This window comes from Taudactylus pleione, unplaced genomic scaffold (assembly GCF_031769625.1).
Source record: "Taudactylus pleione unplaced genomic scaffold, aTauple2 ptg000707l, whole genome shotgun sequence".
NCBI lineage: Eukaryota > Metazoa > Chordata > Amphibia > Anura > Myobatrachidae > Taudactylus > Taudactylus pleione.
The window spans coordinates 9,718,232-9,728,754 of record NW_028285109.1 but is presented as its reverse complement, the minus strand read 5'-3'; the positions used below and the strand labels follow the sequence as shown (position 1 = coordinate 9,728,754).

The 10,523-nt window shown below is 43.2% G+C and overlaps 1 pseudogene; it reads left to right on the top strand.

The window, feature by feature from the left end:
* Positions 1–3,670: 3,670 nt before the first annotated feature.
* On the top strand, positions 3,671–6,510 carry LOC148477564 (uncharacterized; annotated as a pseudogene).
* The last annotated feature ends 4,013 nt before the right edge of the window (positions 6,511–10,523 follow it).

The following is a 10,523-nucleotide window of genomic DNA, read 5'->3' as shown; positions in this document are numbered from 1 at the left end:
TACACACGGAGCGATCAGACAGATCACACAACGATAAAGATATCGTTGTCTGATCGTCCTGCATGTGCTGGATGGTCGATATCGAACATCCAGCACATGCACCAACCCCCAAACTACTATAACGACCTCCCTATAGTAACCAGGCTAACCTGGTCGATATCAACCAGGTTGGCCTGCATGCACGGGTGATTATCGATATCAACCATCCGTGCCCGTGAATCAACCGTCGTTTCTGGGTTGGAAGGGCCAAAAAACAGGACGATATGAACGATAACGATATGATCAATATCGTTATTATCGTCCTGTTTAATCGTACCGTGTGTACGCTCCATTAGAGATGGGGCTCATATAATTGTGTAGATCAACTTCTTATTGCAAAACAGAGTTTGTTTACCTCGCTGTCAATACCACACTTTTTTACGTCTTCCAAGACTGTGCCTTGGTGTCACATTTAACTCGCCTTATACTCTGCTCCTCACTCTCATAGTTCTGTTTGTTTTTGTTTATACAACTCTTAACCATTGCCTCATCATCTCCCACCTTGACTATTACGTCCTCTTCATATCTGGTATTGTCCTCACTCCTTTATCCCCATTCAATCCACTCTAAATGCCACAGCCACTGACCTTCCTCTCTTGCCGCTCCACACCCGCCTCTGCATACACCGACACTGGCTCCTCTAGAACCCAGTTAATATTACTTGCCCTCAACAACATTAGTTTAGTGTCTGCATTCATTTTATTAACCTTGCATGTCACGGTTTTATGTACTGTATGCCCTGTTTTCACAACTGTTCAGAGCACTGAGGAGCCCTACAAATAAACTCTAATAATATTATACAGAGTACGTATTTTATGTTAGCAGATGGCCATAAATATAAATTAAATCATTTGCTAATTGCAATACACCATATGTTCTGTGTTCACTTGTTTTTGTGCCAATGTGTTGGTAAAACAATCTACCCCCTTAAAAAGTAAAATAAAGAATCATGCGTGTGAAATTTCATACTATGCTTCCTTTGCTGTTTTTATATTTGCATGTAATATATGTTATACAGCCTTTCCTTAGAGGTGGGGGATGGAAGCCAGATTTCATCCATACCAAAAAAAAAAAAAGTAATGAAGATTTTTTTATTCTTGAAAAGTAAATACATGCAGTAATGTATTAATTCTTGTTGTGGGGCAAGTGTTTAGCTCATGTGTTAGAGGAGTGAGCTGTGTAGAGGAGACACTTGGGGGAAGTCTACTTAACATTAACTGTGAGGACACTACAGTAGTTCTGTTATTGCCATCTCAGGATATGACTGCCTCCCACTCTATCCCTTTCTGTATGTGACTGTATCCTGCCACCTCCCTCGCTTCATGTGTGTGACTGCCTCCCCTCCATCCACCACAGACGAGAATTAGTTAAAGTTTCAAAGACACCACATTCCATCCCGTAGGTTCAGAGCTAATGAGCTATCACATACAAACAATCAACAATTGAAAGTCAGGATTCTGCTTTACTATATTCAAATACTAGCGACCTGCCCCGGCTTCGCACGGAAGCAATTTAATTTCGACACCGCCTCCTGCATCTCATAATAACCTACTCCAGGTCCCCTGCATCTCACAACAGCCTTCTGCATCTCACAACAGCATCCTATAGTATATTTCACCACAGGCCCCTGCTTATCACTCCTGCATCTCACCACATGCCTCTGCATCTCACTACATCGCCTGCTTCTTACTCCTGCCCCCTGCATCTCACCAGTGTCACCACTACCCGCCCCTTGTTGCTGCTGGTTGGGGTCTGGCCACTGGGATGTGCTGGGAATGTCAGGAGGATCGTGGATGAGAGATTTGTATTGCAGCTACCGTAAGCATTATCAGCAGCATGTCCCCAGGGCTGCTGAACATGGCAATGAGAAATGTCCTCTTTGCACTATGTATCTGTATTCCCTGAGCTTTCTGTTGAGCTTCCCCGACATGGTGCCCCTGTCCGAGAACAGAGCCGACTTCCATGGGAGGTGCCTCCTTTTCACCAAGGGAGTGTGGCTGAGCGGGAACATCATGCTGGAGAGGGAGCACTTCACAGTGGAGTAGTGGTGGCCAGAGTCCGCCTGCAGGTTCAGTATAGGGATAGACATCGGAATCTGATGGTTACTAACAATCAGTGTTTTTGTTCCAATGGTAGTGTTTTACCATTTGATGGTGATCACCAGATGTTTACCACCATCGAATGGAAATTCGTTGGGGGGGGGTTCTTCATTTCTGATAGCTATGCCTCCCCTGGCTACAGTGTCTGCATCAGGGCATCTTCATGGGTTTATTGGAGGCTGTCTCTCACTCTCTGCCTCAGATGTGACGATGCTCAGTCCCGGTCTCCCTCAACCCTCTAGGCTGCTGCTAAGCAACAGGGCACATTTCTATCGCAGATTGTCTCTCACCGTCTCAGAGTCAATTAGGGTGCAGCCCTCGGCCCTGCAGCAGCAGTAGTCAGTTACTCACACAGCACAACAGTTTTTTCTGTGACTTGCTTCATTCCAATCCTCTGCTTCAGATGCTCTCGCTGTTTCAGCATCCTGGCCAGCTCCTATACATCAGCTTGGTGCAAGATTTTTTTTTCTGTAACTTGCTTCACTAAAAATCAACACTGCTCTGCTCCCTTTTGTCACAGATGAATGGTTGATACACTTAAATATTCCTCGGCCAATGCTGTATAGAATAGTGAAAACCTCATCAAAATCCGTCCAGTTGGTCAAGAGATTAGTCTGAAAGAACAGACTTTTTTTATTTTTTTTTATAGAGCGAGAGATTACTTCACCAAGCTTAATTATGTTACACCAGTCAACTAATGAACATTCATTGGTCCCAACATACAATAAATATACAACCCTACTTTGTGGATACAGGACACATCTACTTCCCTGAGGAAGCCCTTTCCATGTGAAATGTGTATATGCAACACATCAGTGCAGCAGCCGCTGCTCCCAAAAGGAGATTTTGCCCAAATGTTACCTGCAAAATCCACCAACTATCTGTGGAGAATGACAGGTAACCCAGATACTGCAAGGCACGGTCAAAAGTAGGCTGTCTTTCGCCTAGGGTAAAGAATCAGCTCAGCGACCCCATCCATTTTTGGGTCCAAAAGTGGAACAATATGAAAAGGTACAGTACTTGTTGGCATTTGGTTAAGCAGACGACACATTACACCCTGCATGATGGTGATTAGGGTACTTGGTAGCAAAGACGTATTTTGTAGAAACCAGAAAAGCTTAAGTAACACTGCTTGCACACAAAAAAAAAAAACCGACAACAACAATTGTGAAATATACAGTTATACAGACAGTGAATGAGCATCCAGCCAACCATAAATATTTGACTCCTGCACCAGCCGGCTCCAAGCCCCTAGCCATATGGAAATGCATTGCAGTCAGTGATGAATCTACAGTGGTGGTTCCCAAATGTTTTTGAATCACGGCGCCCTCTAGTATCAGCATTTTTTCCACGGCACCTCTTGGCCAAAAGTTTCTTGTTGAGAAATTTAGCAAAAATGAAATGAGGTAAATTGTGCTTGTGTGTCACCCTTAAGGTGCGTACAAACTGGGCGATTAAAGTGGACGACTGAACGATAACGATATTGTTATCGTTCAGTCGTCCACTTTACGTCCATTTTTAACATAGAAAAGATGTACGATAACGACGACGCACGTTCCCGCAGGTCATTTGTCATTATTGTTCATCAAGTAAACATGCAGGCCAACCTGACGTTGTTGTCAGGTTGCTGCATGTTGGGGAATGGGGGAGAGAGCCCGGCGCATAATTTTTGATAGACAAAACCCGTGTTAATTGTTGCCAATCACACTTAATAAAAATAATTTTATTTGGTACTGGACCACCAACCCGAGGCACCCCTGCAAGTGCACTGACTTCCAAATTATGGTTGCCGCAACAAACCCTTTTGCAGAGTTACCATTAAGGAGTCACACCCTATACCAGGGGTTCACAACCACGATCCTCAAGGCACACTAACAGTCTAGGTTTTGAGAATAGCCATGCTTGAGCACAGGAGTCTTAATTAGTACCTCAGTTATTTTGATTTAACCATCTGTGCTCAAGCTTGGATATCACTAAAACCTGGACTGTTCGTGTGCCTTGAGGACTGAAGTTGGGAAACACTGCCCTATACTGTACATGAATACATCTCTCATTGCCCCCACCCTCCATACAGTGGGCCTGTGTGATAGTCAGGGGATTGTACAGAGGCAACTATCTATCTACCATTAATAATAATTCAGCTATTGCTCAAATTATAACTGAAGATATGAACTGGTTTTTGCCAATGTACAGTAAGGTCAATGAGACAGACAATCTGAATGTCCCGAATGCATAGCGTGCAACTCTGAATCAGGCCCAGTATCTCTTAGTGCCCCTTCAAATCCCTTACTGTCCACTAATACCATTGCTCTCTTATTACTTCCTTCAGATCGCTCACCTCCCACTCCAGTCCTCTCATTGTCTCTTCTCTCCATATAGTCAGGTTCACTACGTATGAATCTGAACTGTCGTTGGATTTTTGTGGAGAGTAGGAAAGCTATACATTTCTGTAAACGTTATTGTATAAGCAATCAGAAAAACAATGTTTCCATTTGCCTTGCTACATACATGGTGGCCATCTTGGAATTTACAAAATGGCTGCCGAAAACAATGTTTTCGCTATAACTCTGCTTCTAACTAACATAGAAATTTGATTTCACAGCTGAACTACCATTTTCAGGGCCAAAGAATCAAATGCTCCTAGTTGCAGATGTTGCAAATGTGTTGAGACAATTGTTACAGCAGTTCTTGTATTATATTGTAGTTTACATATTGTAGTATACAGCAGTTGTTGGATTATATTATATTGTAATTGTGTTTTTGTTCTGTTTTCTGTGTTGTAGGCTTTAAACATGAGTGACAAACCACAAGCTGCTGAAGGGGCTACATGTCCATCTCAGGAGTTTATCACCTGGAAGCAGTGTATACTCTGTCAGTCTGGTGCTGACAATGAACAGTTAGTGCTACATCCATGGATAGACTCCTACCAGGGTGTGCTGGACGTAGTAGTAGAGAGGGCCAGTGTGCATGATGGCAACTACGTTGAAGTTCACCGGCGACTGCAAACCTATACAGTAAACACTCTCTGTGCACATCAAGCAGTCTATCATCGTTTTTGCTATGCAAATGCAATTAACAAGGACCAAATCCAATGTGCCTGAGACCGTCATGTACATGCATTAGCTACTGGTATCCACACTGCCAAGAAACGAGGACAGAAAAGCGGAAAAACTGAAATGGATGAAGCAGGCCCAGCAACATCCGGATATTCAACACCATTCACTAGGTCACAAACAAGTCCACTGAATAAGGAATTATGTTTCTTCTGTCAGAAAGATGATGATGAGCAGCTGTATCAGGTGAGGACAATCAACGCTGGGAACTCTCTTAAACAAGCTGTTGAAAGAGGCAATAAGGACACACTGAAAACAAGACTGACCTCATGTATTGCACCAGGTGATGCACATTCAATTGATGTTCACTATCACAAAACCTGCTGGACAAAGCATGTTTTTCATGGTCAGCGAGATGCCAGCACCAGTGGAAGCAGAACAGACAGCAAAGTACCTTTGTTACAGCATGCAAGTCTGCTGGAGCTGATTAACCTCATTGATGTCCAAACACAGAACCAAGCATACCTACCTATGGAAGATATCGCAACCACAAATGTCAATATGCTTGGCACAGAAGGCTTAGAAAATCACTTACCTTCATTCAATAGAAAGTCAGCTGTTCTCTATTGCCCACAGGCATGCAGAAAAGCATGGTTCATTCTGCGATGGAAAGTCATGATAATGAAGAGGACAAACATGGACACTATCTACAGAGCAGCACACGTGATAAGGAAAAGCATTGCAAACTTTACCAAAGCAGCTGAGGATGCAAACACCATACGTCGCTAGTGATATCCATGACGTTCCAGTTGAACTGTATACCATGATCCGCTGGATCATGATAGGACCTGCTGAGAGCCTACAACCTTAAAGGAGGACCACAGCTGTTGAAAGAGCAGCACTCACAGTGAGTCAGAACATCATGTATGGATTCAAATCGTACCGACAGGTCAACTACATTCCAATAAGAGAATGATATCCATGACATCACAGAATGTTCTTCTGCCAGATGTTCTTGCAAAACAAATAATTTATCCTACACCGACCTTTGTCAGTGCGGCAGTGAGAATGATGAAGACATACAGAATAACTATAGAAGTGATGATGACGAAGATGGCGACAATATGTAAGACTCATTGTATTATTGCATTGAAATTGGTTACAAAATTAATTATACATTTATTATTATATTATATATATATATATATAGTGTGTGTGTGTGTGTATGTGTATATAATATATATATATGTATGTATAATAATACAAAATACTAAATTAAACCCATTTCTGTCATGAAGAGTATTTCGGTACTTAATGGTCACTTCCTTAGTGCAATGTTCATGTATGATCACTTGTAGAACATTAAATAAAACTGAAAATATCAGTCTAATAGGTTTGTGGTTGAATCTACTTTATCTACTTTGGTACCATTTGATTCTTTGACCCTGAAAATGGTAGTTCAGCTGTGAAAATCAAATTTCTATGTTAGTTAGAAGCCGAGTTATAGACGAAAACATTGTCTCCGGCAGCCTTTTGTAAATTCCAAGATGGCGGCCATGTATGTATCAAGGCAAATGGAAACTTTGGGCCTGATTCAGACCCACTCGCGAGCGGCTGTCCGCTCGCAAGTGGGTCGATGTTATGCACTGAGCATGCGCACGACGGAGGGAGCTCCGTCGTGCGCATGCGCCAGACGCGACGAGCGAAGGAAAGTCCTTCGCTCGTTGTGTCCGATCAAAGGGGGCGTGCTGTCAATGTTGATTGACAGCACGCCCCCTTTGGTGGGCGTGCCGGGGGCGTGCCTCCCTGACGGGGGCGTTCCCACGGGAACGCCTCCCGTCAGAAGCCGGCCCACTGACATCACTAGTGATGTCAGTGGGAGTGATTTTGGCTCTGATAGAGCCAAAATCACTCCGGAGCTTGCGGTTGAAAACCTCAACCGCAGGCTCCGGCTCGCAATTTCGATGGTCGCGATGGTCTCGACCATCGCGGCCATCACAAAGCACGCTCGTATAGCCTGTGGGTGGTGACCCACAGCTATACGAGCGTCCAGGAGGACGCTCCATGAAAATGGAGCCCGGCCCTCATTCAGAGCGTGCGCTCTGCTCAGAGCGTACGGCTCTGAATGAGGGCCATTGTTTTTCTGATTGCTTACACAATAATGTTTACAGAAATGTATAGTTTTGCTACTCTTCACAAAATCCAACGAAATTACAGAGTGAACCTGACTAATATCTACTCCATAGCTCTCACTGCACGCTCTCACAGAAGGGCTGTAGCAAGGGCGGTACGGACCGTGGTGTCTCCCAGGGTGTGATGCCCTCGGGACAGAATGACCGCTTCCCCAGCCCATAGAAGTGCTGCCAGCCACTCTACCTATACCATATAGTACCAGAGCGACGGCTGCAATGTATGATGCTCACAGTGTGGCTGGAAGGTCCCAGTTCATCTCAGCCGTCCTCCGCTGTTTACACTATACTGCAGTGGGGATACGGGATGAGACTCACATCACAGCATCTTACACATATTACTACAGTACAACAATTCACAGATTCTGAACAATTTCATAACACAAACACTGGCAACAACTACGAAGAACACATAAGCTCTTTCTCATGCATGGGACATTGGATATACGGGATGTAGTTACCGTGCTGGTGTTAGGGGGTGGGTCAGTATTAGGCTGTGGGGGTGGAGAGGGTGGGTTAGGCTACGGGAAAAGTGGCTTAGGGGGACGGTTAGGAGACTTTCCTTAGTGGGTCAGGATGCCGCTGTCTGTATTCTAACCACCGACATTCCGACCGCCGGGATCCCGTACACATCTTTTTTTTTTTTTTTAGAAAAACAATATAAATGCAGAGTATTTATACTATATAAAGTTATTAAGGATCTGCTGGTAAAGAAATGGAGAAAAAGAAACTAAGTTTAAAACATTTTACCATTATTTGGGACTCTATACCACCGTGGGTTCTGACTGCAGTAGCTTGTTAATCAGCAAAACCTGCTATATCATTAGAAGGCAGAGATCTACTTAATGTTCCAAAGAACAGAATGATGAAAAAGTGTTTCACATGCATGATAATGAAACCAAGTGTTGCTATGGCTTCAGTCTCCAGAGCAATCAGAATTTGGATGGATAATCTTTATATACTAATACTTAAGTGAAAGTAGACAAAATTTACAAAGATATGTGGGGCCTGATTCTGAATCGGCTGCAGAAGCCTCATGCGAATGCTAGCATCCGTCCATGTATGCAGATTATGTGCGTCTGTCCGTGAAAGGCCATTCTGCCCACTATTTATCTGTCCACAGCCATCAACATAAGTATCTGGACTTGCACCCACCCAACAGGTCTGCATGCTCCAAATGAGCATGGTAGTTATCCTTACACTCCCATGACGTTCCCACGAGATGGAATGGTTCCACCCAGTAACACCCATTTAAAAAAAAATGTGGTCGGTCCAAGGTCAGAAAACTTCATCCACACTTTCAGTCTCAGTCTGCTTATGCATAGTCCGGCTTATGTGCAGTCAGATTTCTTTCTATGCAGATATCTGGGAGATCCCTCCGTGTTTCCAGTTCAGTCTGACTCAGAATTAGGCACATGGGGATTATAGGGAAAGGTAAAAAACTGAAAATAATTATTCAAAAAGTACTAAAAAGAGATTAATTACCGATGGTAAATAAAGAATAAATCTGTTGTTTCTTCAAGGTGGTTTAATGAGCCCAAACAGCATAGTAGCAGACACTACCCGGGTCATTTATCCAGAAGCCCTTTTGCAGAAAACACAGAGGAAGACAAGAAATCCACAATGACTAACATCGCCTCTGACAATCCTGGTGGGTGGCAGGACTTTCAGCTATGTAGAGGCTTGAATGCATTCTAAACAGGACTTTTGGGTCCATGACATTGTAAGACAAATTTTTATAATTTATATATAAAGATACATAACTACAGACTAATCCCGACAGTATATAAATTCACATACAGTCAGGTGCATAAATATTGGGACATGAAACAAACAAGATGTGCTTTAACTGCAGACTTTCAGATTTAATTTGAGGGTAATTACATCCAAATCAGGTGAACGGTGTAGGAATTACAATGGTTTCTATATGTGCCTCCCACTTTTTAAGGGGCCAAAAGTAATGGGACAAACTAAACAATCCTAAATCTAACTTTCATTTTTTAATACTTTGTTGCAAAACCTTTGCATGCAATTACAGTCTGGAACGCATAGACATCAACCGAGCGCGGGGTTTCATCCCTGGTGATGCTCTGCCAGGCCTCTACTGCAAATATCTTCAGTTCCTGCATGTTCTTGGGGCATTTTCCCTTCAGTTTTGTCTTCATCAAGTAAAATGCATGCTCAATCGGATTCAGGTCAGGGGATTGACTTGGACATTGCATAACATTCCATTTTTTAGCCTTAAAAAACTCTTCGGTTGCTTTTGTAGTATGCTTCGGGTCATTGTCGATCTGCACTGTGAAGCGCCGTCCAATGAGTTCTGAAGCATTTGACTGAATATGAGCATATGATATTGCCCGAAACACTTCAGAATTCATTCTGCTGCTTTTGTCAGCAGTCACATCATCAATAAATACAAGGGAACCAGTTCCATTGGCAGCCATACATGCCCACGCCATGACACTACCACCACCATGCTTCACAGATGAGGTGGTATGTTTTGGATCATGAGCAGTTCCTTTCCTTCTCCATACTCTTCTCTTCCCATCACTCTGGTACAAGTTGATCTTTGTCTCATCTGTCCATAGGATGTTGTTCCAGAACTGTATTGGCTTTTTTAGATGTTGTTTGGCAAACTCTAATCTGGTCTTCCTGTTTTTGTGGCTCACCAATGGTTTACATCTTGTGGTGAACCCTCTATATTCACTCTTGAGAAGTCTTCTCTTGATTGTTGACTTTGACACATATACACCTACCTCCTGGAGAGTGTTCTTGATTTGGCCAACTGTTGTGAAGGGGTTTTTCTTCACCAGGGAAATAATTCTTCTGTCATCCACCACAGTTGTTTTCCGTGTCTCCCGGGTCTTTTGGTGTTGCTGAGCTCTCCGGTGCGTTCTTTCTTTTTAAGAATGTTCCAAACAGTTGATTTGGCCACACCTAATGTTTTTGCTATCTCTCTGATGGGTTTGCTTTGATTTTTCAGCCTAATGATGACTTGCTTCACTGATAGTGACAGCTCTTTGGATCTCATATTGAGAGTCGACAGCAACTGATTCCAAATGCAAATGTCACACCTAGAATCAACTGCAGACCTTTTACCTACTTAATTGATAATGAAATAACGAGGTAATAGCCCACACCTG